At 46.0% G+C, this 26,149-nt stretch overlaps 1 protein-coding gene across 4 annotated transcripts in view; it reads right to left on the bottom strand.

Annotated features, from left to right (window-relative positions):
• The window catches only part of FRS2 (fibroblast growth factor receptor substrate 2), a 117,591-nt gene that overhangs the window by 42,459 nt on the left and 48,983 nt on the right, over nt 1-26,149 (bottom strand). Inside the window, exon 1 of one of the 4 annotated variants that reach the window (XR_012753033.1) lies at nt 23,456-23,531. The exons of the other annotated variants lie outside the window; for them this stretch is intronic. The gene's annotated coding sequence lies outside the window, so the exon portion shown is untranslated. Of the gene's footprint in view, nt 1-23,455; nt 23,532-26,149 lie in introns of those variants that run through there. 4 annotated transcript variants of the gene reach the window in all.

The following is a 26,149-nucleotide window of genomic DNA, read 5'->3' as shown; positions in this document are numbered from 1 at the left end:
CTTACCACCAACCGTGTTTCTCCTAGAATAAGACCTCCTCCAAAAATAAGCCCCAGTGCTTTTCTGGCGGGCAAAAAAATATAAGACAGTGTCTTATTTTTGGAAAAACACGGTATTACCATGGTTTGATATTATAAGAAGCCTGGGACTTTGTTTAGACTCGGCAATAGTCCTTTCCTGTAGATATCGTTCTTAAATTCTATTAAACAGAATGTATCACCAGGTTTTGTAGAAGCAAAGAGCAGGATTCCAGCAGTGTGTCACTTACTGGGCTACTTGCTGTAGTTTGGCTATAATCACGATTTTACCAGCAGGAGATTATCAATAAATGACTAGCAAACCTGCTGAGATTTAGCTCTCCATATTTAGGAGTCATGAATAACCCTGCCCCCACCACTGATTGGCAACTTTCTGCCTATGCAGTGTACACAGAAAGTGGTGTGAGTGGTTGTTATACAAAGCTCAGCATTCAGAGTACTGCTAGAGCTCCACCAGACAAGAGAGGGATTTTATAAAAACAATATCAAGCAGCCCAGTAAGTGACATTGCTGGGAATCAGGGTCTTTGCCCCTATATAATCCTGTTGAAAGATTCAGTAGCAAAATGATGCAGACAAACTCCCTTTAACACTACAAGTCCCAGAGAGGGGTCATTTAATATTTCTAGCTTTGGAACCCAGAGACGGGTCGAATGACCTGAAGGATTTTAGCTTCATCCTATAATCACCGTCTTTTGTTCTGTAATTAAGGCCATTACTGTCGCACCACAGGAGGTTGTTGTTTTCCATTGAGTTTAGCCATTTAGTTTCTCGTTAGTTAGGTCAGTTTGGACAAAGGGTCATTTGACCCTCTTTCGGGACTTCAGGGGGGAGCTCGAAATTTCTGGGACTTCTAGTGTTAATTGTTTAAGCAATTGTCAATAGTTCAGATTTTCTCCATTATTAGGCAATTTACAATCCTGTCGCTAATCACAGTTTTGTGAGTGAAGTGAAAATCTACCAAATCTAAGATTAATGGTACATGCACATGCTGAGGAGAAACCGCGCCGCATACGAGTTTACACTGCGGGCAAAACAAGCACAGTGGGCATGGGATTTCTAGAAATCCACTGTGCTTGTACTGTACATAGCAGCATTTTGGACGCAGCAGTAACACGCAGCACGCAAAACACTGTGAACCCTGAAACACAGTGAAAACACTGACGTTCTTCACTGACGTGTAAAACACGCACATGTCCCTCCGTGTTCCTTTATTCACGGCACACGTGGGTTGTCCATGTGCAATCCGTGATTGCATATGGACATTACTCACCTGCCTTCACTAATGCTGTCCATGGTGCTGAACTCCTCGGCTCCGCAGCATCCGCCCACCGCTCTCTGCAGCTACTTACAGGTTGGCTGTTCCTGCTTTCATGAATATTCATGAGCCGGGCAGGAAATGCAGAGAGCGGAGGCTGCACAGTGCGTCGCTGGCAAGGTGAGTGGAAAATGTTTATTATTTTATATGTCAGTGTTTTTCTGGTACGTGTTTCACGGATCACACCATAGTGTGGTCCGTGAGTCATCAGTGATGCCAGAAAAAAAACAGACTAGTCTCCGTGCAAAATCACGGACACGCGTGCACGCTGCACGGAGACACGTTCAGTGAAAAATCACTGATGTGTGAGCAGACCCATTGATTATAATGAGTCTGCGTATGTCAGGGATTCTGGTACGTACAAAAAAAAGCACATACGTTCCCAGAATCACTGACGTGTGAAGGGGGGCCTTAGAGAAAGGTTTATCTACAAATTTTAGATAATGCAAAACTCAACTCTTCCAATAAAGAAAAAAACATTCCACTAACAATCCCACCAGATGTGCTCCATACCTGTGTAACCCTAAAGCAGCGCCAGCAGAGCAGTCGTTATACGTCCTAACAAGCCTACCTGGTGTACAATGCCATCTGCAGAGCATTTTCCTAGAATTTTCTAGGCGCTTGATAGACAAACAAGTTTGATGTTTTTTTTTTTTTTAAATTACAGAGAAGGATTCCACTGGTTATCTGAACATTGTAGATTTAAGTCTGCCACCCATTTCTGTATGTAAAGAAACAAAGTTGTCACTCAAAACAAACATTTTGTAACTTAGTCATTCGATGTACTTTTAGCCACTCTGAAGAGTTGCGATAACGGGCCGATCACTGAAAATTTCCATTAAAAATGTGGGAGAGAATGTTAAACGGTTGAATGTTAAACTTCCCCCTTATTTGGACACAAGATAACAGTTTTCCCCAATCAACTTGGTCACTTACATGAGAAACACCTTTGTCGGACCATGGGTTTAATATTTCACACAGAGGAAAGGTGTCTAAGGCTATGTGCGCACTTACCGGATTTTTCGCGGATTTTGCCGCGGATTTGCTGCATGTTTCGCTGCAGAAAATGTTCATAACATCTCTGCAGTGAATCACCAGCAAATCCTATGGAGAAAAAAAATCCTGTGCGCACTAGGCGGAATTTGACAGCTGCATGTTTTGCTGCGGGAATCCCGCAGCAAAAACAAGTGCATGTCACTTCTTTTCCGCACATCGCTGCGGGATTTCCCTCCATTGACTCAATGTTAATCATGAAATCCCGCAGGGAATAACGCAGGCAGCAAATTCTGTGCGGTTCACTGCGTTTTCCTGCGTTATTCCCTGCGGTATTTCGCGGTTTACCTCCGGTAATGTGCATCACTTGCTTGCGGTTTTGCAGGGAAGTGATGTCATTACAGGAAGAGGAAGCCGTGCAGAGTAAACACACACTTCACAGACACATCACAGACATAGATCACAGACACAGACACATAGAACACACAGAAAGAAAACAGAAATATAGAAAAAAAAGAACGTGGGCTCCGCTGCATATTTACCTTCCAGCCGAGGTAAGCACACAGCGGCGGCCCGGTATTCTCAGGCTGGGGAGGGCGAGGGGAAGGGTTAATGTCCCCCGCCTCACTCCCCCTCCGGCAGCCGAGAATATCAGCCGCAGCTGCCCCGGCATTGTCGCATGCAATATGCGACAATACCGGCGTGTCCTCGGCTCTTCTTGCCACCGTGTAGCAGTGGTGGCAAGGTAATACAAGGGGTTAATGGTGATGGGGGACCACCGCCATTAACCCCAGGCTTGATCATGGCAGCGTCTATGTGACAGCTGACATGATCAACCCGTAAGTAAAGTGAAGAAAACACACACACAGAAAAATCCTTTATTTTAAATAAAACAAACAAGCCTCGTTCACCCTTTTATTAACCCCCCCCCAAGCAAAGCTCCGGCGTAATCCACAGGGTCCTGCACTGCTGACATCCAGCCGCGACTGTCACAGACAGGCTGAATGCAGCAGACAGCAGAGGTAATAACCGGTCATTTCCCACGGCCGGTAATGTGAACTCACTGCCGACCGTGGGAAATGCAGCGATCTGTCATCTATCTATCCTTCTATCTATCTATCTATCTATCCCTCTGTCTATCTATCTATCTATTCTTCTGTCTATCTACTATCTCAGAATTAAAAGGACTTTTTTTTTTTTTTTTTTTTCTTCAATGTGCTTTATTGCATTGAATGCAATAAAGCACATCCCAACCCGCACGCGGCAAAACCGCGGCAATACCGCGAATAATACCGCGGTAAAACCGCGGCAAACCGCATGCGGTTTTCGGATGCTGTTTCCCGCGGTTTTTTACCGCGGGTGCGGTAATCTTTGAGGACATGCGGAATTTTCACAAGAAAATTCCATTTCCCAGTGCGCACAGAGCCTAAAGGGTTCAACAGATATTTCTTGTAAGGGAAAGTGCATTCATTGCTTTTTGAATATCAAAAAACGCTAAGCTTTTAATCTTATCTGGGTGGCACATACCGTAGTAAGTGTACTTGAAAATTTCCCCATTGCGAATCAATAAAAAAAAACAAAAAAAAAAAACAAACAGAGGCACATTTCTGCCAAGTAAATACTGTAAGGCTACGTTCCCCCAATCAGCGTCCGTTGAGTTTTTGACGCTGCAGAATCTCTGCACCTTAGTTTACTTGCGTTTTTTTCATTGGGTTTATGTGCATTTCTGACACTGCTTTTTTGTCTGGTGTGTCATCCTCTAAATAAAGCAGCTTTATTTTTGAAACTTCCTGGTATTGACATTCTTAGGCTATGTGCGCACTAGGCCGTTTTAGCCGCGGATTTACCCGCGGTTTTGCTGCAGAAATTTCTTGAGAAATGTTTGTAATCTTCCTGCAGACATTTCCCAGCAAAACCTATGGGGAAAAAAATAGCTGTGCACACGCAGCGTTTTTTTCCCTCAATAAAATTCTTTGTGAAGATTTTCTTGAAAAAATTTCTTGACAAAATGTGCATGTCACTTCTTTTCCGCAGGTACCTGCGGTATACCCTCGGTATCGGTATTTCCCTCCATTCACTGTAACGTAATCGCAAAATACCGGGGGTATACCACAAGTAGCAAAGGATGTGCGGTATACCCCCGGTATAGCCGCGATTTACCTGCGGTAATGCTCATCGCTGCCTGCGGTTTTGCAGCAAGTGATGTCATTATGACAGAAGAGGAAGTTTTCCGAGTAAACACACACGCCACACTCCCTGGACGCCGCACAGAAGCACTTCCGTGTGACCTCCAGGTGCCCGTGCAGTCTGTGTCCCGCTGCAGCCCCGCCGCTGCCTGCCCTGCCGTGTGTCAGTGTCTGCCCGCAGTATCAGCAGCTTGTCACGCTGCAACGCAGGCAGACACTGACACACAGCAGTGCGTGCAGCCGCGGGGATGCCGAGCGCTGCTGTCAGGAGGTGAGATGAGATCATTACCTGCTGTGACGATCTCCTGCCTCCTGACGTCACCGCGGTCACTGCCTTCTATGCCCGTCTCGCGAGCGGCCCGAGACTGTCACTAGCGGTGACGTCACGGGCTCTCGCGATACTGCTGACAACGCGGCGGGCATAGAAGGCAGTGACAGCGCTGATGGCAGGACTGCAGGAGATCATCACAGCAGGTAATGATCTCATCTATCCTCCTGACAGCAGCGCTCTCCATCCCCTGCAGTGACCTGGGCTGACCCATTGATGTTAGCTCAGGTCACTGCATTACTCTCCCAGCCAATGGGGAACATTCTGTTCCTCATGGACTGGGACAGGGACTATGGTATGGATCGCCGTGGGACCGCGAGGGAATGTGGGGAGTGTTTTTTTTTTTTAAATAAAACTTTTTTGTTGTCTATTTTTTTATTTCTTACTGACTGGGTTGGTGATGTCGGGTATCTGATAGATGCCTGACCTCACCAACCCCAGGGCTTGATGCCAGGTGACATTACACATCTGGCATCAACCCCATATATTACCCTGTTTGCCACCGCACCAGGGCAACAGGAGGAGTTGGGGCGAAGCGCCAGGATTGGCACGTCTAATGGATGCGCCACTTCTGGGGCGGCTGCAGCCTGCTATTTTTAGGCTGGGGAGTGTCCAATAACAGTGGACCTCCCTAGTGTGAGAATATCAGACCCCAGCTGTCCGCTTTACCTTGGCTGGTGATCTAATTTGGGGGGACCCCACGTTTTTTGTTTTAAATTATTTATTTAATGTAAAATAACAGCGTGGGGTGCCCTCTGTTTTGGATAACCAGCCAAGGTGAAGTTGCCAGCTGTGGTTTGCAAGCTGCATCCGTCTGCTTTACCCTAAGCTGGCTACAAAAATAGGGGGAGCCCCACGTCATTTTTTTTTTTAATTATTTATTTTTTTGCTAAATACAAGGCTAGGCACCCTTTAGAGCCACATGAAAGTCACTAAAGGGTGCCAGCTTAGAATATGCAGGGGGGTGGGACATTATATAGGTCTTTCTCATCTATCTATCTATTCATCTATCCATCTTTCCCTCTATCCATTATCTATCTATTGATTATCTATTATCTATATTATTTATTTCTGTTCAGCATATAAAAACCGCAGGCACCAACCTGCGGAAAAACCGCAGCAAAATCGCGGCAAAAACGCATGCGTTTTTCCCGCGGATTTGGTGCGTTTTTTTACCGCAGGTGCGATAATCTTTAACTCCCAGAAGTTTCTCAAGAAATTTTCTTGAGAAAAATCACTTTTCTAGTGCGCACATAGCCTTAGGTGCGGATTACATGAAGTTTTTGATGCATATCCACAGCTTAAAAGCACCAAAAACGGATGTTCCTTTTTTTTAACCTATGGATTTTCCACATCTAATGCAAGTCTATGGGGAAAATTCGCACAGAAGACTCTGGGTAGCAGGCCAGCAAGATAATATAATATGGCATGCTGAGGCTTGATGAGTGTACGTAGCGTAAAAAAGAAGCACAGTGGACATGAGATTTCTATAAATCCCATTCACTGTGCTTGTCCAGCTAAAATATGCAGCTTCAAAAATACAAGTAAACTTATCGTGGGCACATACCCTAAGGCTATCTTCACAAAGGGGGTTTTCACAGCTTTTTTTTTTGCATGATTTTATTCATTGGTTTTATACAAATCCATGCTAATAAAAAGCTGCTTTTAGGCTATGTGCGCACTGGAAAATGGAATTTTCTCAAGAAAATTCCGCAGTCACTGAAAGATTAAAAAACCGCGGCAAACCGCACCCGAAAACCGCATGCGGTTTGCCGCGGTTTTACCGCGGTATTGCCGCGTGCGGTTTGGTACATGTGTTTTATTGCATTCAATGCAATAAAGCACATTGAAAGAAAAAAAAAAAAATAATTTTATTCTGAGATAGATAGTAGATAGATAAATAAATAAATAGACAGATAGAAAAATAGATAGAGGGATAGATAGATAGATAGATAGATGACAGATCGCTGCATTTCTCACGGTCGGTAGTGAGTTCACATTACCGGCCGTGGGAAATGACCTGTAATTACCTCTCTGCTGTCTCGCTGCGAGGCTGCATTCATTCAGCGCTTTGTAAGTCGCAGCTGGATGTAAGCAGCGCAGGACCTGTGGATTACGCCGGAGCTGTGTGGATTACGCCAGAGCTTTGTTTCGGGGGGGTTAATAAACGGGTGAACGAGGCTTTTTTGTGTTTTATTTAAAATAAAGGATTTTTCGGTGTGTGTGTGTGTGTGTGTGTGTGTGTGTTTATTCACTTTACTTACGGGTTGATCATGTCAGCTGTCACATAGACGCTGCCATGATCAAGCCTGGACTTAGTGGCGGCGATCCGCCGCCATTAACTCCTTATTACCTGGATCGCCACTGCATCACGGCATCTAGAAGAGCTGGGGACACTCCGGTACTGCCGCATAATGCATGCGACAGTCCCGGGGCAGCTGTGGCTGATATTCTCGGCTGCGAGAGGGGGAGGGAGGCGGGGGCCATTAACCCTGCCCCTCGCCCTCCTCAGCCTGAGAATACCAGGCCGCCGCTGTGTGCTTACCTCAGCTGGACGGTAAATATACAGCGGAGCCCACGTGTTTTTTTTCTATATTTCAGTTTGCTTTCTATGTGTATTCTATGTGTATTCTATAGGTCTGTGATGTCTGTGTGTGTCTGTGTCTGCGATGTGTGTGTTTTTACTCTCTGCTCTGCTTCCTCTTCCTGTCATAATGACATCACTTCCCTGCAAACCGCAGGCAGCGATGTACATTACCGCAGGTAAACCGCGAAAAACGCAATGTACTGCACAGAATTTGCTGCCTGCGTTATTCCCTGCGGGATTTCACGATTACATTGCAGTCAGTGGAGTGAAATCCCGCAGCGACGTGCGTAAAAGAATTGACATGCAATTGTTTTTGCTGCGGGAATCCCGCAGCAAAACATGCAGCTGTCAAAATCCGCCTAGTGCGCACAGCATTTTTTTTCCCCATAGGTTTTGCTGGTGATTCACTGCAGAGATGTTATGAACATTTTCTGCAGCGAAATATGCAGCAAAACCGCAGGAAATCCGTGGCAAAAACTGGCAAGTGCGCACAGGGCCTTACAGTAGCAACAAAACCTATGGAAGTCCAGAAATCTCATACACACCACACAAACATACAAACAACACACACACACACAAAAAAATACTTGAATTTTTTCCAGACTGAAATGGCAACCTGCTTGGTTTTTGCAAGAAGCAGCCTGTCCATTCTTTCAGCTTTTTTTCCGCTCTTTTTCACTGATGCAAAGCAATAAGGAAGTGCAAAAAGGCTGTAAAAACGCCGCAAAAAATGCCAGAAAAACCGCACCAAAACGACATGTTTTTTCCTGCCAAGAGATGAGGTTTTGATAGTTTTACTGCAGAAAAAACGCAGCAAAAACGACTTGCGTGAACATAGCCTAAAGCCGCATACTAACTAAGCCAGTGCCAGTAAGTCAGAATAAAAATGTTGGCAATTCAGTATAAAGAAGATACAGATAATACAGCTTTTACTATTTGATCATATATTGTACAAGTATAGTTTTTGTTCTATATTACAATGAGTTGTACATTCATTTACTGACATTTGTTTCCTTATTAACATTTTGAGTATTTTTTAATACATTTTTTCATTATTTTGGGAATGTTGCAGAAATACGGATAATGGTTCAAAACAGTGTACACATTTAAATTATGCAAACATAGAACATTGACTTTTACGGGCTACAGACTATTTCCATATGAATCAGTAGCAACATGATCTGAACTCAAGCTATCAGATGCATTAAAAAACAGGTTTATAAAACCATTTAACTGGCAGTGTGTTTCAATTAAAAAAAAAAACAAAACAAACAAAGAGAATACGCATTCTTAATACATAGGGGAAAGTAGTTTTTATAAATAACATTGTTAGGCTGAGTTCACATGTCCAGTAATCATCTGTTAGAACATATCCAGCAGCAATCGGTGTGCAAACACTACTTTGTCAGTTGTTAAATAAGTGATTTCAACTAGATCTGTTTTTAGTTTAAAATTGAAACCTATGGAAAACTGATCAGTTATTTAGCCATCTGTTTTTCTTTCATTTGTAAAGGATCAATTTTTCACTAACTGGATCAGTTTCAAATGGAAGATAAATCGCAAACTTGTTTATGGATCCATTTCCCATAGACTTCAATGTAAAAAAGACCCATCCAGTTAAAAACAAATAAAATAAGATGTGTTTGCATCCTTTTTGACAACAGATTGCTGCTGGATACAGTCTAAAGTATGACTACTGTACATGTGAACTCAGCCTAAGGCTACTTTCACACATCCGATTTTTGCAGTCAGGCACAATCCGGAGAACTGCGGATAAAAAGGATACGGTGTCTGATCTGTTTTATTCCCCATTGACTTGTATTAGTGCCGGATGGCCTTGTGTTGCATGCGGCGTCCGCCAGATCTAGCCAAAAAGGACATGTAGTGTTTTTTGTCTCCGGCAAAAAAACAGACCACGCCGGATACGGCGCCATCTGGCATGTTGTATAATGGAAGCCTTTGGGCGCCAGATCCGTCGTCATCCGGCATATGACAGAATACAACAGATCCGTTTTTTTGAACTGAGCATGCTCAGTATACCAACAGATCCGTCAAAAAACGTAAGGAACGCATGGAAAAAAACTGCGATGGGTCAGTTTTTTTATCCGGATCTGTCGCTTCAGTTTTTTAGCCGGATCGTGTCGGACGGCGAAAAACGGATGTGTGAAACCAGCCAAAGACACTCATCTAATGTACACATCTGTGGGCACCTTTAAGTGTAGTGTAAACATTCAGCAATGGATCGCACTTGATTTTTTCTGTGCGGTAAAATAACTTCTCTGCCTTATTTTAACCCCTTTACCCCGGGCGTTTTTTTTGTCCCTCTCCTTCTTCCGAGAGCCTTAACTTTTTTATTTTCCGTCAATCTTGCCATATTAGGGCTTGTTTTTTGAGGGACGAGTTGTACTTTTAAATTAAACCATAAGTTTTACTATATAGTGTACTGGAAAATGGCAAAAAAATTTCAAGTGTGGAAAAACTGCAAAAAAAAGTGCGATCACACAATAGTTTTTGGGATATTTTATTCACAGTGTTCACTATATGGTAAAACTGATGTGTGGGTGTGATGCCTGAGGTCGGTGCAAGTTTGTAGACACCAAATATGTATAGGATAAAAAAAAAATAAAAAATCACCACAAGTTTGTCCAAAAAAAAGTGGTGCAAGTTTTGCGTCATTTTCCAAAACCCGTAGCGTTCTCATTTTTCGGGATCTATGGCTCAATGATGGCTTATCTTTTGCGTCTCAAGCTGACATTTTTAAACTGTACCATTTTTACGCAGATGCTACGTTTTGATCGCCTGTTATTGCATTTTGCGCAAAATTTGCGGCGACCAAAAAAAGTAATTTTGGCATTTGGAAATTTTTTACTAAGCCGTTTACCGATCAGATTAATTGATTTTATATTTTGATAGATCGGGCATTTCTGAACGCAGCGATACCAAATATGTGCATTTTTTTATTTTTTTAACCCTTTAATTTTCAACGAGGCAAATGGGGGGTGATTTGAACTTTTATTTTTTAAAACTTTTTTATTTTACTAGGTCCCTTAGGGGACTATAAACGATCAGCAATCTGATCGATCTTCTATTTCTCCATCTGGATGTGGAGAAAAGTGGCTTTAACACACTGCCCTCTGCCGGCAGTGAGAGAAAGTGACTCATGATAGCTACAGGAGTCATCACATGACCCTGTGCTACCAAGGCAACCACCAGAAGTCAAGTGATCACGTCACTTGACTTCCGATGGGGGCAGGTAAGTTATCGTTATGGCTGCCCGCATATACATCTCGCTGCCAGATTTTGGCAGCGAGATGTAAGTGGTTAATAGTTGCAGGTAGAACGTGATTCCACTCGCCACTAACAGGCACACATGTCAGCTGTTGAAATCAGCTGATATGTGTGTGGATCGCTGCGGACTGCCCACGGCAGGCCGCGGGGATCATAGTGACACGATCCATGATGTACCCACTACGTCATGTGTCATGAAGAGGTTAAACAATGTTTACCTCACAGGAACAAGGAACTTTGATCCCATACCATGCTATCTGTATGTTCTTGATTCTTCCCCTGCCTAGGAGATGTGGTATGATCAGGCCATGTCCTGTACGGCAAGACAAGTCCATACCAGGGACACATTGCTAAGATTCTCTCAACACAGGAACATTATTTAAACACATCCAATTGTGGAACTTCTTTTTATTCCAAGATCTACTGATTAAAAGGTACTTTGTGAGAAGAAGGGAATTTTGTTACTTACCGTAAATTCCTTTTCTTCTAGCTCTTATTGGGAGACCCAGACGATTGGGGTATAGCTACTGCCCTCTGGAGGCCACACAAAGCACTACACTAAAAAGTGCAAGGCCCCTCCCCTTCTGGCTATACCCCCCCGTGGTGTCACGGGTTCTCCAGTTTTAGTGCCAAAGCAAGAAGGAGGAAAGCCAATAACTGGTTTAAACAAATTAACTCCGAGTAACATCGGAGAACTGAAATACCGTTCAACATGAACAACATGTGTACCCGCAAACAACAAAAAAATCCCGAAGGACAACAGGGCGGGTGCTGGGTCTCCCAATAAGAGCTAGAAGAAAAGGAATTTACGGTAAGTAACAAAATTCCCTTCTTCTTCAGCGCTCTATTGGGAGACCCAGACGATTGGGACGTCCAAAAGCTGTCCCTGGGTGGGTAAATAAATACCTCATGTTAGAGCTGCAAGACAGCCCTCCCCTACGGGGAAATCACTGCCGCCTGCAGGACTCTTCTACCTAAGCTGGCATCCGCCGAAGCATAGGTATGCACCTGAGAATGTTTGGTGAAAAATGTGCAGACTCAACCAGGTAGCTGCCTGGCACACCTGTTGAGCCGAAGCCTGGTGTCGTAGTGCCCAGGACGCACCCACGGCTCTGGTTGAATGGGCTTTCAGCCCTGAAAGAACCGGAAGCCCTGCAGAACGGTAGGCTTCCAGAATTGGTTCTGTGATCCATCGAGCCAGGGTGGCTTTAGAAGCCTGCAACCTCTTGCGCGTACCAGCGACAAGGACAAAAAAAAAAAGTGCATCGGAACGGCGTATGGGCGCCGTGCGGGAAATGTAGATTCTGAGTGCTCTCACCAGATCTAGCAAACGTAAATCATTCTCATACCGGTGAACCGGATGAGTGCAAAAGTACGGTAAGGAGATATCCTGATTAAGATGAAACGAGGATACGACCTTAGGGAGAAACTCCGGAATGGGGCGCAGCACTACCTTGTCCTGGTGGAACACCAGGAAGGGAGCCTTGGATGACAGAGCTGCCAGCTCAGACACTCGCCGAAGCGATGTGAACGCAACGAGAAACGCCACCTTCTGTGACAGGCGAGAAAAAAGGAACTTCCTTCAGAGGCTCGAAAGGCGGCTTCTGGAGAGCAACTAGAACCCTGTTCAGATCCCATGGATCTAACGGCCGCTTGTACGGGGGTACGATATGACAAACCCCCTGCGGGAACGTGCACACCTTAGAAAGACGTGCTAGACGCTTCTGAAAAAAACACGGATAGTGCTGAGACTTGCCCTTTGAGGGAGTCGAGCGACAAGCCCTTTTCTAACTCCTATTGTAGGAAGGAAAGAGAAGTAGGCAATGCAAATGGCCAGGGAGACACTCCCTGAGTAGAGCACCAGATTAAGAAAAATCTTCCACGTTCTGTGGTAGATCTTAGCAGACGTGGGCTTCCTAGCCTGTCTCATGGTGGCAACGACCCCTTGGGATAATCCTGAAGACGCTAGGATCCAGGACACAAAGGCCACCCAGTCAGGTTCAGGGCCGCAGAATTCCGATGGAGAAAACGGCCCTTGGGACAGTAAGTCTGGTCGGTCTGGTAGTGACCACGGTCGGCCGACCGTGAGATGCCACAGATCCGGGTACCACGATCTCCTCGGCCAGTCTGGTGCGACGAGTATGACGCGGCTGCAATCGGATCTGATTTTTGCGCAGTACTCTGGGCAAGAGTGCCAGAGGTGGAAACACATATGTGAGCCGGAACTGCGACCAATCTTGCACTAAGGCGTCTGCCGCCAGAGCTCTGTGATCGCGCGATCGTGCCATAAATGCCGGGACCTTGTTGGTGTGCCGAGACGCCATTAGGTCGACGTCCGGCACCCCCCAGCGGCAACAGATTTCCTGAAACACGTCCGAGTGAAGGGACCATTCCCCCGCGTCCATACCCTGGCGACTGAGGAAGTCTGCTTCCCAGAATTCTACGCCCGGGATGAGAACTGCGGATATGGTGGATGCTGTGTCCTCCACCCACATGAGGATTCGCCTGACTTCCTGGAAGGCTTGCTGACTGCGCGTCCCTTCTTGGTGGTTGATGTATGCCACCGCTGTGGAGATGTCCGACTGGATTCGGATCTGCTCTCTTTCTAGCCACTTCTGGAAGGCTAATGGGGTAAGATACCCTGCCCCGATTTCCAGAACATCGATCTGAGGGGTGGACTCCTGCTGAGTCCACGTCCCCTGAGCCATGTGGCGGAGACAAACTGCTCCCCACCCTGACAGACTCGTATCTGTCGTGACCACTGCCCAGGATGGGGGCTATGACAATGAGGTGGGAATAAGCCACTATAGCAGAGAGTCCTCGTCCGTCTGGGAAAGGGAGACTTCCCTGTCCAGGGAGGTTGACTGCCCGTCCCATTGGCGGAGAATGTCCCATTGCCGTTGGCGCAGATGAAACTGCGCAAAGAGAACTGCCTCGATGGCTGCCACCATCTTCCTTAGGAAGTGCATGAGGCGCCTTAAGGGGTGCGACTGGCCTTGAAGGAGAGACTGCACCTCTGTCAGCAGTGAACGCTGCTTGTTCAGCGGAAGCTTCACTCTTGCTGATAGAGTATGAAACTCCATGCCGAGATACGTTAGTGATTGAGTCGGAGACAGATTTGACCTTGCCAAATTGATGATCCACCCGAAAGTCTGGAGAGTCTCCCGCGTAACATTCAGGCTGCGTTGGCATGCCTCGAGGGAGGGTGCTTTGACGAGTAGATCGTCCAAGTACGGGATCACCGGGTGTCCCTGAAAGTGCAAGACTGCTACCACTGCTGCCATGACCTTGGTGAACACCCGTGGGGCTGTCGCCAGACTGAATGGCAGAGCTACGAACTGAAGATGTTCGTCTCCTATCACAAAACGTAGAAAACGTTGGTGCTCCGTAGCAATTGGCACGTGGAGATAGGCATCTTTGATGTCTGTTGAGGCAAGGAAGTCTCCTCGAGACATTGAGGTAATGACGGATCGGAGGGATCCCATCCAGAACCGCCTGGCGATCGCATGCTCGTTGAGCAGTGTCAGGACCAGAACGGGACGGAACGAACCGTCCTTTTTTGGAGCCACAAAGAGATTGGAGTACAAACCCTCGCCCTCGTTCCTGAGGGGGGACAGGGATCACCACTCCTTCTGCTCTTAGAGCATCCACCGCCTGCAGCAGGGAAATGGAGTCGGAGGACGAGAACAGAACACTGTCCTGTGCACGTGAGCACAATGTCCGTCACCCACCGGTCTGTGACCTGTGGCAGCTAAATGTCGCCAAAGGCGGGGGAGTCTGCCATCAACCGCGGATGCGGAGAGAGAGAGAGAGAGCTGAGAGTCCTGAGGAGACCGCCTTGGTAGCGGTTCCTCCGACTGCCTTCCTTGGGCGTGATTGAGCCCGGCCGGAATCTGAGCCCGTTTGAGGTTTTGTAGCCCTTTTGCACGAGGACAATTGGGACCTGCCGGAGCTTGGGAAGGACCGAAACCTCGACTGTACTTTTAGGACAGTATTAACAGGGTAAGTCGCAGTGCAGACATTGCGGGGTTACGGACGCCTCTGCGGTACAGATGTCCCTGTGCTCAAGGCCAGCTGCGCAAGAACAGCTGAAAAGGTTAGGTTGCCTATACGGCTGTGGATGCCGGAGCAACCGACACGCCGATAGCTTCCTAGACAGATTTCAACCAGAGTCCATCTGTCTGTGACTGGCATCTTTAAGTGAAGCCCCATCTCCAGTGCAACTATGGCTCTAGATGCAAGCCTGGAGATTGGAGAATCCACCTTTGGACCCTGGGTCCAGCGCTGACCACGTCAGGGGAAAAGGGATAACGTGTATCCTAAAAACGTTTGGAGAAGACGCTTATCTGGTAAGCGTGGTGTTCCTGGACTGCTTCTCTGAAGTCAGCGTGGCCAGAAAAATACTCAATATCTGTGTGAGATACTGAAAAGGGACTTCTCCTGTTCGTCTCCTATCTCCACTGGGGGAGCTGAGGGAGAAAGATCCAACCTTCCATTGATGGACGGTATAGGACATTCCGTATGGCGTTACCACCCGGTGTATCCGGATCGATAGCGATGTCAGTATCAAAGCCCTGAAGAGCTGCCTTTTGGTCAAGTAGATTGCCCATGGCCTGTCTGGACTGCAAGTCTCTATTGACTACTCCGTCCCTGTCCATGGACAGGGTTGACAGGTGGTTTCTTTGGCCACAACTAGTAGAGACCCCGGCAGACGAAGTGCTAGAGACCCCCGCAGACGACGTGCTACAGGGGAGCATGCACACAATGGGACGGTGTCATGAACAGCATCCCATGTAGTAAAAACAGCACTGAAAATCTGTGTTGCTTTTTTGCCGCTGCCGACTAGCTATCTAGAAGTATATAGCCAAGATTGGTGACCGTACAGTGCAATGTATAGCATACAGGCATAAAGTACAAATGACCACTGCAGCACAAGCAATACAAGCAGCATAGAAGCCTGTGCCCTGGCACCCCTGCTCTTCTGCTGCTGTATACTAGTCATCTAGGGGAATATAGCCAAGAGTGACCCCACAGTGCAATGTATAGCATACAAGCACAAGTACAAATGAACACTGCCGCACATGCAATACAAGCAGCATAGAAGCCTGTGCCCTGGCACCCCAGCTCTTCTGCTGCTGTAGACTAGTCCTCTAGGGGAATATGGCCCAGAAGAGTGACCATACAGTGCAATGTATAGCATACAAGCACAAGTACAAATGCACACTGCAGCCCATGCAATACAAGCAGCATAGAAAAAAACCTGTGCCCCAGCACCCTTGGTTTTCTGCTGCTGTAGTCTAGCCATTCCAGGAGAATATAGCTAAGATTAGCGACTGTACAGTGCAATGTATAGCACATAAGCATAAACACAAATGAACACCTCAGTCGTGCAATACAAGCAGCCTAGAAAGCCTGTGCCTTAGCACACCTGCTTCCCTGCTGCTGATGTGTCGCTCCCCAAGCGGGCATATAGCGACCTATGCAGTTAAAAACAACACATGTACACACTGCAGTTATATGTGGTCAGCACTATGTGTGCCGCTTACCGCCCGCCTATAAGCGGGTGTATGATCGCCACCGTCCTGCCTGGTTGCTGAAAGTCCGAGCTCGGACTGCAGTAATGGCTGCCGGCGTCTTCCCCAGCTCGTGTGAGGAGGGGCGGGCCGTGGGCGTGCCCCCAAGGCAGAGCGGGAATCCGGCGTCCGACAGTGTGCAGTGAGAGGGCTGGAGCATGTAAATAAGGCTCCAGCCCTCGGCGCTGCTGATTGCTCAGCGCCTGTCCCCTTCCCTGAGTGACAGGGAGGGGGCGGGAACGAAGCGGCACTAGGCCGCAGAAGCCGGGGACTGGATTTATAAGCGCCGCCGCCGTAAAAGCGCGGTCGGCGCCCAGTCCCCGGCGAACTACAAGTCCCAGCCGCGCCGCCGCTCCCGGAGCGTCCGGCGCGGTAGTTCCCAAAACACAAAGTCACTCAGCAAGGCTGCAGTGACTGTAACCCATTACTGTCCCCGGCGCACTAGCACACCCAGCAAGTCTGGAGTGTGCTGTGCCTGTGTGTACGGGGACACAGAGTACCTGTAATGGTGCAGGGCCATGTCCCTGAACGGTACTCCAGCTCCGTATCCAGCAGGTTCAAATGGGTCTGTGGATGGAGCCCGGCGTCAGAGGTTTGAGGCCGGCAGGATCCCACTTCACCCAGAGCCCCTCAGGGGGATGGGGAAGGAAAACAGCATGTGGGCTCCAGCCGCCGTACCAGCAATAGGTACCTCAACCTTACAACACCATCAACGGGTGAGAAGGGAGCATGCTGGGGGCCCTATATGGGCCCTCTTTTCTTCCATCCGAAATAGTCAGCAGCTACTGCTGACTAAAATCTGTGGAGCTATGCGTGGATGTCTGACCTCCTTCGCACAAAGCTTGAAAACTGGAGAACCCGTGACACCACGGGGGGGTATAGCCAGAAGGGGAGGGGCCTTGCACTTTTTAGTGTAGTGCTTTGTGTGGCCTCCAGAGGGCAGTAGCTATACCCCAATCGTCTGGGTCTCCCAATAGAGCGCTGAAGAAAACCCATTAACACCATCACTAATGACAGTGTTGGGTTTGCTAGATCGTCAGGATATTAAACAAGTAGCTTGAAATAATCCAACTACACATGCCATAAATGCATTCTTCACAGCTGGACAATACAAAATACTGTCTAGAAAAATTATGCACCTAAAGCAAAAAATATGATGCCCATGATTTGTGCAAAAAGATTAAATGTGATACACAGCCTATCTCCAAATGGATTACAAGTCTTCTACGCCTTATATTCCAAGAGCCCACCCTACATTTTACCCCCAACAGCCCAAGTAACCCTGGCAACGTGTAGCTTTTTATATGGCAGCAAGTCTGTAGAAGAGGTTCCTTGGCAACGGAAATTTCTCCCTCTCTTTTTAAAGTGGGAAAGGTCTTTCTCTTTAACTCCCACACTACTTATGTCAAACTTCAAGCAACGTTTGTGCAGGGTGGAGTGAGAGGGACAGAAGGTTCACATCAAAGACAGATTGCACTTACACAAAGAATGAAGGAGCCGGCCTTGCCCTACAAGAGAAAGGAGAGGACTGCAACAATTGTAATAAGCCCACTAGCCTGATACAAGAGAAAAATGCTGAGGGGGAAGAAATGCTACATGGATAACTACTACTTTATGCAAAATGTAGAAGGAACCAGAGACAACAAATGCTTGTGTTTCACTCACATTTCCACACAAAACCCTTCAAGTGAGGATGGCAAAAAAAAAAAATTGTGATTTTGGTTCAGAGTCTGAGACTGTCGTGAAACGTTTTTCTCATATGCTAATATAGATCGAGATATCTCTCTCTCCATCTATCTATATATATACACCTCTATCGTGGGGTAGCTTAAGCCACGTGCACAAGTTGAGTCATTGGTGAGTTTCTTACCTCAGTATTTGTAAGGGCTCGTGCTCAAGTTCAGTATTTGGTGAGTTTTTACATCAGTATTTGTAAGGCCATGTGCACATGAGTATGCGGTGAGTTTTTACCTCAGTATTTGTAAGGCCATGTGCACATGAGTATGCGGTGAGTTTTTACCTCAGTATTTGTAAGGCCATGTGCACATGAGTATGCGGTGAGTTTTTACCTCAGTAAGGCCGTGTGCACATGTTTAGTATTTGGTGAGTTTTTACCTCAGTATTTGTAAGGCCATGTGCACATGAGTATGCGGTGAGTTTTTACCTCAGTAAGGCCGTGTGCACATGTTTAGTATTTGGTGAGTTTTTACCTCAGTATTTGTAAGGCCACATGCACTCGTTGAGTATGCGGTGAGATTTTTACCTCAGTATTTGTAAGGTCAAGTACATGCGCTGTGTATTTGGTGACTTTTTACCTCGGTTTAAGTCAAAACCAGGAGTAAAACAACTTATCACCTATCCTGTAGATAGGTGCTGTCAGGTGAAAACAAGTCAACCCCTTTGGCTGGAAACACATCTATGCGAGTAAAATCGGTCCGACTGGGCTGAAAAATACTCGGCTGATTTTAGTTCACGTTAGGTGCGAGTGCAACGCAAGTGCGATGCTTTTTGCTCGCGTGTGTGTTGCGATTGCGATGCTAGTTTCATGCAACATCTTAATTAGATAAAAGCTATTACACATGTGTCATTTAATTTACCTTTGGGAATGAGATGTCACATTCATCTGTTGAATATTTAATGAGCGAAGTTACTGCCACACTTGCAAATGTGAACGCTGGTGCGCGTGTGTGATGCTACTTTTAATCCCCTTCCATAGGAAATCATTGGGACAAATGGTGCGAGAAACTCGCAAAAAAGCAGCATGCTGCGATTTTTTTCTCAGTCCGATTTGGATTGAGAAAAAAAAAAAAAAATCGCAGATAAGAGCTGAATCATTCACTAACATGTGTCCGATTCCAATGCGAGTTTTTCTCGCATTGCTCTACTGCGAGAAACTCGCAAGTGAGAAGCAGCCCTAACTCACAGTACAACAACTATGCAGACAATGCTTAGGCTAAGTTTGCACGGTGCATTTTTGCATGTTTTTCGAGTGCGTTTTTGGTCTTAAAACTGCATGACTTTGCTTCCCCAGCAAAGTCTATGGGTTTTCATTTTTGCTGTCCGCACAGTGCAGTTTTGTTTTAGGTGAGTTTTGGTGACAACCACAAAGATGCAACATGTCAATTATCTCTGCGTCTTTGCCAGCGGTTTACACCCATTCAATGCATTTGAAAAAAAACGCAGCAAAAAATGCAGTAAAACGCGCAAAAAACGCATGTTTTTTTTTTTTTACCATGGGTGTGTTTTTATGCAGCTAAAAACGCACAAACGCTTCATCTTTGTCGTCACAAAAAAGCAACGTGCGCACATAGCCTTATACACATCATAAAAGGGTACTTTGCGCAAGACCCCTCTGGTTGCGCCAGAACCAAAAAGGGCTGCTCCGTCCTACTCCGCTCCGGGTCTGAGGTATCCTATTACATAAACCGCCATTCATTATAATGGCCGCCATGTAGTACTACATTTCTGAAAGCAAGGAAAAAGCCAGCTCCACGGACATAAAAATCTTCATTATTAGTACATCATTATAATGACTAAAAAACACTTGAAGCACCATTAAACGAGTCAGTATTTTTATTGCTCTAAACGGACATGGATGTTACTTGCAATTTTAACATATGCCAATAAAGAACATTGGGATGCCTGTGGAGCTGGATTTCTCCTCCTTACTTTCAGGTTTGGATGTTTTCGCACGAATACTATTCATGCTCCGGACAGAATTGGTGAGCATTAGGGTACTTTCACACTTGCGTTCAGTGCAGTCCGTCACTATGGAGAATAGCGCAGTCCGTTAACGCACTGCGCTATTCTCCATAGACTTGTATGGACGACGCACTGTAAGGCAAGTGTCAGCGTCGCATCCGCTGGACGACGCAGCGTCGTTATTTTGACGCTGCGTCGGGCGGAAGAAACGCAGCATGTAACTTTTTTTGAGCAGCGTAATCCGTAGGATTTCACTGCGCATGCTCTTTTTTTTTTTAAATCACAAACTTTGTCTCTCGGCGGCCGAACGTTCAGCTGAGCGCCCGCCCGCCGGTATGTTAGAGCGCTCAGCTGAGCAACCGGCCACCGGCATGCCCGGCCGCCGGCATGTAAGAGCGCTCACCCGCCGGCATGTGAGAGCGCTTAGCTGAGCGACCGGCCGCCGGCTATTGAGAGTGATCAGCTGATCGTTCACAATAGTCTGCTGCCGGTAAAACTGTAAAGAAGAAAAAAAAAAAATAAATAAATAAAAAAAAAAAGCTTTCCGTTGTTTTGTACGATCCGTTGCATCCGTTGTGCCACTATATGCAACACATCCGTTGCATCCGTCACACAACGCAATGCAACGCAAGCCGTCCAACGCAAGTGTGAAAGTAGCCTTATCAGTTATTTGCTGGTGGTGAGTGAGGCCGGATACGTGTCACTGTACATGAGATTTTCAGCTCATGGATAATGAGCCGGCAGGTCTCATATTTGGTGAGGTCACTGAGAAAAGGAGCAGAGCAGCAGTAGGTGAGGCTCGTAACACCCTCACACTACATTACATGCGCATACACACATTTAAACAATAAAAATGCTAGTGGGAGGGCTTAAGTTTTATTTCTGACCAGCTGGGGAAGACACATTTTATGGCAAAAAATGCTGCTCAGTTACTGTGATATTATGCAGACAACCCGCTCATCACTTGCTGCAGTGTGAAAGCTTATTCACAAGCGTTTTAGATGCCTTTTTGACACGTTATATCATGCAGAAAAACACACCGTTCCATAGTAACAACAAAATAAGATTTCAAAAATCTCCATCGCAGGGTGCGTTATTTTTTTCACCTACAGTTTTGTTTGTTTTCTTTAAATCACACAGCAAGTCAATTTGTTCAGTGTTTTTACTGCACTTTTTCCCGTTGAGAATAAAAAGGCTAAGGCTATGTGCGCACTAGGCCGTTTTACCCGCAGATTTGCTGCGGAAATTTCTTGAGAAAAGTCTGCAATCTTTGTGCAGACATTTCCCAGCAAATCCTATGAGAAAAAAAAATAGCTGTGCGCACGCTGCGGATTTTTCTCAAATTTCCTTGAGAAGATTTTCTTGAGACAATTTCTTGAGAAAATGAGCATGTCAATTCTTTTACGCAGGTACCTGCGGATTTCTGCAGTACAGCCTGCAAAATCCGCAGGGAACAACCTGCGGGAAAATCGCAGCAAATCCGCATGCGGATTTGGTGTGGATTTTTTCCGGAGGTCCATAAATCTTCCACTCCCAGAAGTTTCCCAAGAAATTTTCTTGAGAAAATTCACATTTCTAGTACGCACAAAACCTTAGGCCAAGTCCCAAGTGCGTGCTGCATTTTTGTGTGGAAAATCTGCTGTATTTAAAGGGAACCTGTTACCAGATTTGGTGACTAAAACCTGCGGCCACCACCAGTGAGCCCTTATATAAAGCATTCCAGAATACTGTACATAAGAGCCCAGGGCCCTCTGTAGAACGTAAAAAACACTGTTACAATTGTCACCTAGGGGGCGGTCCGGTCCGATGGGTGTCGCTGCTCTCCAGTCCATCGTCTCCTCTCTGCCGCGATTGCAGTCCTCCTTCTATCCAGCCCAGTATGGATGACATGTCCTACGTCATCCACACAGACATTGCGGTCCTGCGCAGACAAGCTTTGATCTGCCCTGCATCATACACACTGGCTTCATAAGGAGGACGGCGATCGCTGGAGAGAGGAGGCACCGGACTGGAGAGCAGCGACACTCATCTAACTGGAACACCCTCTAGGTATATACATACATACAGTGGAACCTCGCTTAACGAGTAACCCACTTAATGAGAATTTCGCTTAACAAGCAAAGCTTTCTGTAAATTTGTAACTCCGTTTACGAGAAAGCTTTGCTGTACGAGCAAAATCCTCACCTCATCCGTACATCACCGCGCTCTACCCCGCTCTTGCAATCCACACAAACACACACAAGCACGCACAAGCAAACACAAGCACACACAAACACACACAAACACACACAAACACACACAAACACACACAAACACACACAAACACACACAAACACACACAAACACACACAAACACACACAAACACACACAAACACACACAAACACACACAAACACACACAAACACACACAAACACACACAAACACACACAAACACACACAAACACACACAAACACACACAAACACACACACGCGCGCACACACACATACAGTATTATGCTCACCTTACCTTCCATTCGCCTCATGGTTCTTGTAGTCCGCCGGTACATCGCGACGTCCTCGCGGTGAACTAAAAGACCCAGGAGGCCAGTGATGGAACGGAAGGTAAGGTGAGCATGTAAAATGTGTACCTTCCGTTCCATCACCGGCCTCCTGGGTCCTGTAGTTTGCCGCTCCACTCCAGGCTGTGCATCGGAAACCATTGTGACAAAGCAGGAATTTCCTCTGTCACCGCTACTCAAAGGCAGCGCGCTGACCTATCAGGGGCAAGCGGCTCCTGCCTTTGACGTCAGGGCTCTGGCAACGGAAGTTCCTCCCTCATCGTTATGGTAACCAGATACACAGCCCGTACCGGAGAACAGCAAGTCCAAGGAGACCGACGATGGAACGGAAGGTAAAGTGAGCATAATGCGTGAGTGTGTGTTTGTGCGTGTGTGGAATGATACAATAGGGGACCAGGATGGGACATTTAACAAGTTGTGGAATGAATTGTCTGCATTGCAATGATTTCCTATGGGAAATCTTGCTTTGCTGAACAAGTAACTTGGTCTATAAGTACACTCCCAGAACGGATTGTTATCATTAACCAAGGTTCCACTGCATGCATGCATATTATATATATATATATATATATATATATATACACATACATATACGCACACACACACACACACACACACACACTGAAATGCAATTGGAATTAGCGGAGAATATCATTGCATGTTTTGATGCGTTCCTCTTCAGAAAACATGCAGATAAAAAGGAGGAAAAATGCAGCATGCATGGCCTTGATAAACTATGAGTGGTGTGTATGTGTAATTACGGATATGGTTTTTTGGACATATGCTTCGACTTTAATGCAGAAACCCGCCACCAAAAAATACTACGTCTGAACACTCCCTTACTGCCAAATATAATTCAACAAATTTACCACCATTCCATACATGAGATTGCTCCCAGATAGTTCAGCTGCTTCACGACATGCTTTATTTTTTCGATAGCTCAAGTGATGTGTTATCAGAAAATTGGAGGCACTTTAACACCTTGGGAATCAAAAATAGGATAAGGTTAGCGCTTGCTTATAAATATTCCCAATGACAATTACATAAGAGTTGGAAAATAGAACAAATAGAAAATAGAATACCAGTAAAACTTTTCCCACAAAAATGATTCAATGTGAAGTCAAAAACTGATAAAAAAAAAAAGGATAGCTAAGGTGTCAGTGAAATTAGCAGATGTCCATAGTAATCAAAAAAAGCTGCAGCTTTCATAGAAAAAAGAAAAAAAAAATGATGTTTCTAAATATCAGTTAGGACACTAATTACCATGGGTAACGTCTCCCTTTTATGAGATCTCTCTAACACACTGTGCGCACTAGAAAATGGATTTTCTCAAGAAAGTCTGAAAGTTTAGTGCACTTGCGTTAAAAAAAACCCACACCAATAACGCACCGAAAACCGCATGCATTTTTTCTGCGTTTTTTTTTTTACCATTATCTATGGCAAAAAACGCAGGTACCTACAGAAAAGAAATGACATGCACACTCTTTTTCTTAAGAAATTCTTCAGAAAAAATGTTCGATACAACCTGATAGGGATCGCTGGTAAGTCACTGGGAGGTCGCAGGTGAGATGTCACACAGTCAGACCTTACCAACGATGCAGGAACAATACAGGACGCAGTAGCGACCTGTATAACGATCTCAGAAGTCACTGTGACCCTGTCACACAGTGTCAAACACAGCTATGTGTCCTGCCCAGCAGGACATCGCCTTTGAAGAAAATGACCTGGACCATTCGGCAACGACTAGCGATCTCACAGCAGGGGCCTGATCGCTGGGAAGTGTCACACATAACGAGATCGCTAACGGGATCGCTACTGCGTCTCCAAAACGACTCAGCTGCAATCTCGCTAGCGATCTCGTTATGTGTGACAGTACCTTAAGACCAATGTTAATCAATTGGTGTACACAAATGAGCGTTTTGGGTTGGGTTTTTTTTTTGGGGGGGGGGGGGAGGAAGGGTTTTGTGTACCTCAAATTTTATTTATTTGAAAAAGGCATCTCCAAATAATGAAACATGTATGGACATCTATGAACAATTTGCAAGGAGAGGAACAATACTCCCCTTATATAAAAATTTTAACAAATGTCTCGCTTTAATATTCGCAACACCACAAATGTTAGACAAATAGAAAAAACAAAAAAAAAGGGAGATGGGAAGAAAAACGGAAGAGAAAGTGTAGATAGAGAGGTAAAGGGGAAGGAAAACAAAATAAAAAAAACAAAAAAAATGTAAAGACGTAGAGTCTCGTCTGGATGACCACCCCAATCCAAGACAACACAAGACCATCTGAAAAGAGTTCTACTGACGAGAGGAGAGTCAACCTATCCGACCTCTATGAGTTCAGCCACTCAGACATGTCCGGGGAGTCCCAGAACATAATCCAGGGCGACTACGTATCAAACACCTTGTCAGATCTACCAGAGGTCTGGCCTATCAAATCTTCCATCCTGAATATGTTGTTAATTTCCAACACCAGTTCAGCATGTGACGGAGACATCTCCTGTCTCCAGTACCTCAGGATCAGCCTTAGTTCAGGGCAGATCAGGGCTTACTTCGTCAATATATGTCTAAGTAAGCCCTTCTTGCACCAGGAGACAGAGAACTCCCCTAGGCATAGCATTGCCAGCTCCGGTGTGGACGCCACAGGAAATAAAGATAGTTTGCTGGCTAAATTAATGGCTCCATTCCAAAACAGTTTTATTGGTGGACAAGACCACCACACGTGCAGATATATGCCCTTCTCCTTTAGGCATCTCCAGCATATGCCGAGGCCAAAGGAAATATGGCGCCGATGCCCAAGGGGCACCTGTACCATCTAGACAGTACCTTGCAATTCCTCTCCTGTGACACAGTACAATGAGAGGACTTATGAGTAAACTAATATATTTTGGCACACTCCTCCGCAGAGAAGATTCTGCCTAAGTCCCGTTCCTATTTAGTCAAGAAGGGAGGATTATCGCTGCTTGCCCCAAGCATGCCCTCCCGAAGCATTTTATACAGTAGCGACATGGTACGGTCTGGAGGGTCCTGTCAGACACACCGTTTCTCAAATGCGGCATGCGGGCGAAAAACAGCTTGGCACACCAGGGATATCATAAAACTACCTATGAAGGTACCAAGCATCCACGGAGGCTTACCCCCTAGGAAAAAAGTCTTGTAAAGGTCAAATATCTGTTTGGGATTTGAAGTCAGGTATAATCAGGTGATCGGCCCTTGGTTTGTGTAGGAAAACCTGCCTGTGTGCACCTGCTGGGAACGATGGGTTATCGTATATGGTTGTTAAGGGTCCCAGGACAGAAGATATATGATGCGATCTGCTAGACCTTCTAAGAAAGTACAACAGATTTCTAGTGATGAGGGGGACTGTATTCCTTACTGGCTCCAGAGAGGACCAGAGAAGTGCCAGGGGGCTGAATGTGCACTGAGAAAATTCCGCTTCCACACAGTTTTTTGTCAACTGGCCATGGAACAGGTCTAATATGCATGTTCATTAACGCGGGGGGCAGTGAATAAGTACGGTATACTCACCTTTCCCCTGCAGCACCACAATGTCCTCCTGTCTACCGGCCCGCTG

The sequence above is a fragment of the Anomaloglossus baeobatrachus genome, chromosome 4, assembly GCF_048569485.1.
Source record: "Anomaloglossus baeobatrachus isolate aAnoBae1 chromosome 4, aAnoBae1.hap1, whole genome shotgun sequence".
NCBI classification, from domain to species: Eukaryota; Metazoa; Chordata; class Amphibia; order Anura; family Aromobatidae; genus Anomaloglossus; species Anomaloglossus baeobatrachus.
The sequence above is the reverse complement of the archived record's forward strand: the minus strand, read 5'-3'. Positions and strand labels throughout refer to the sequence as shown.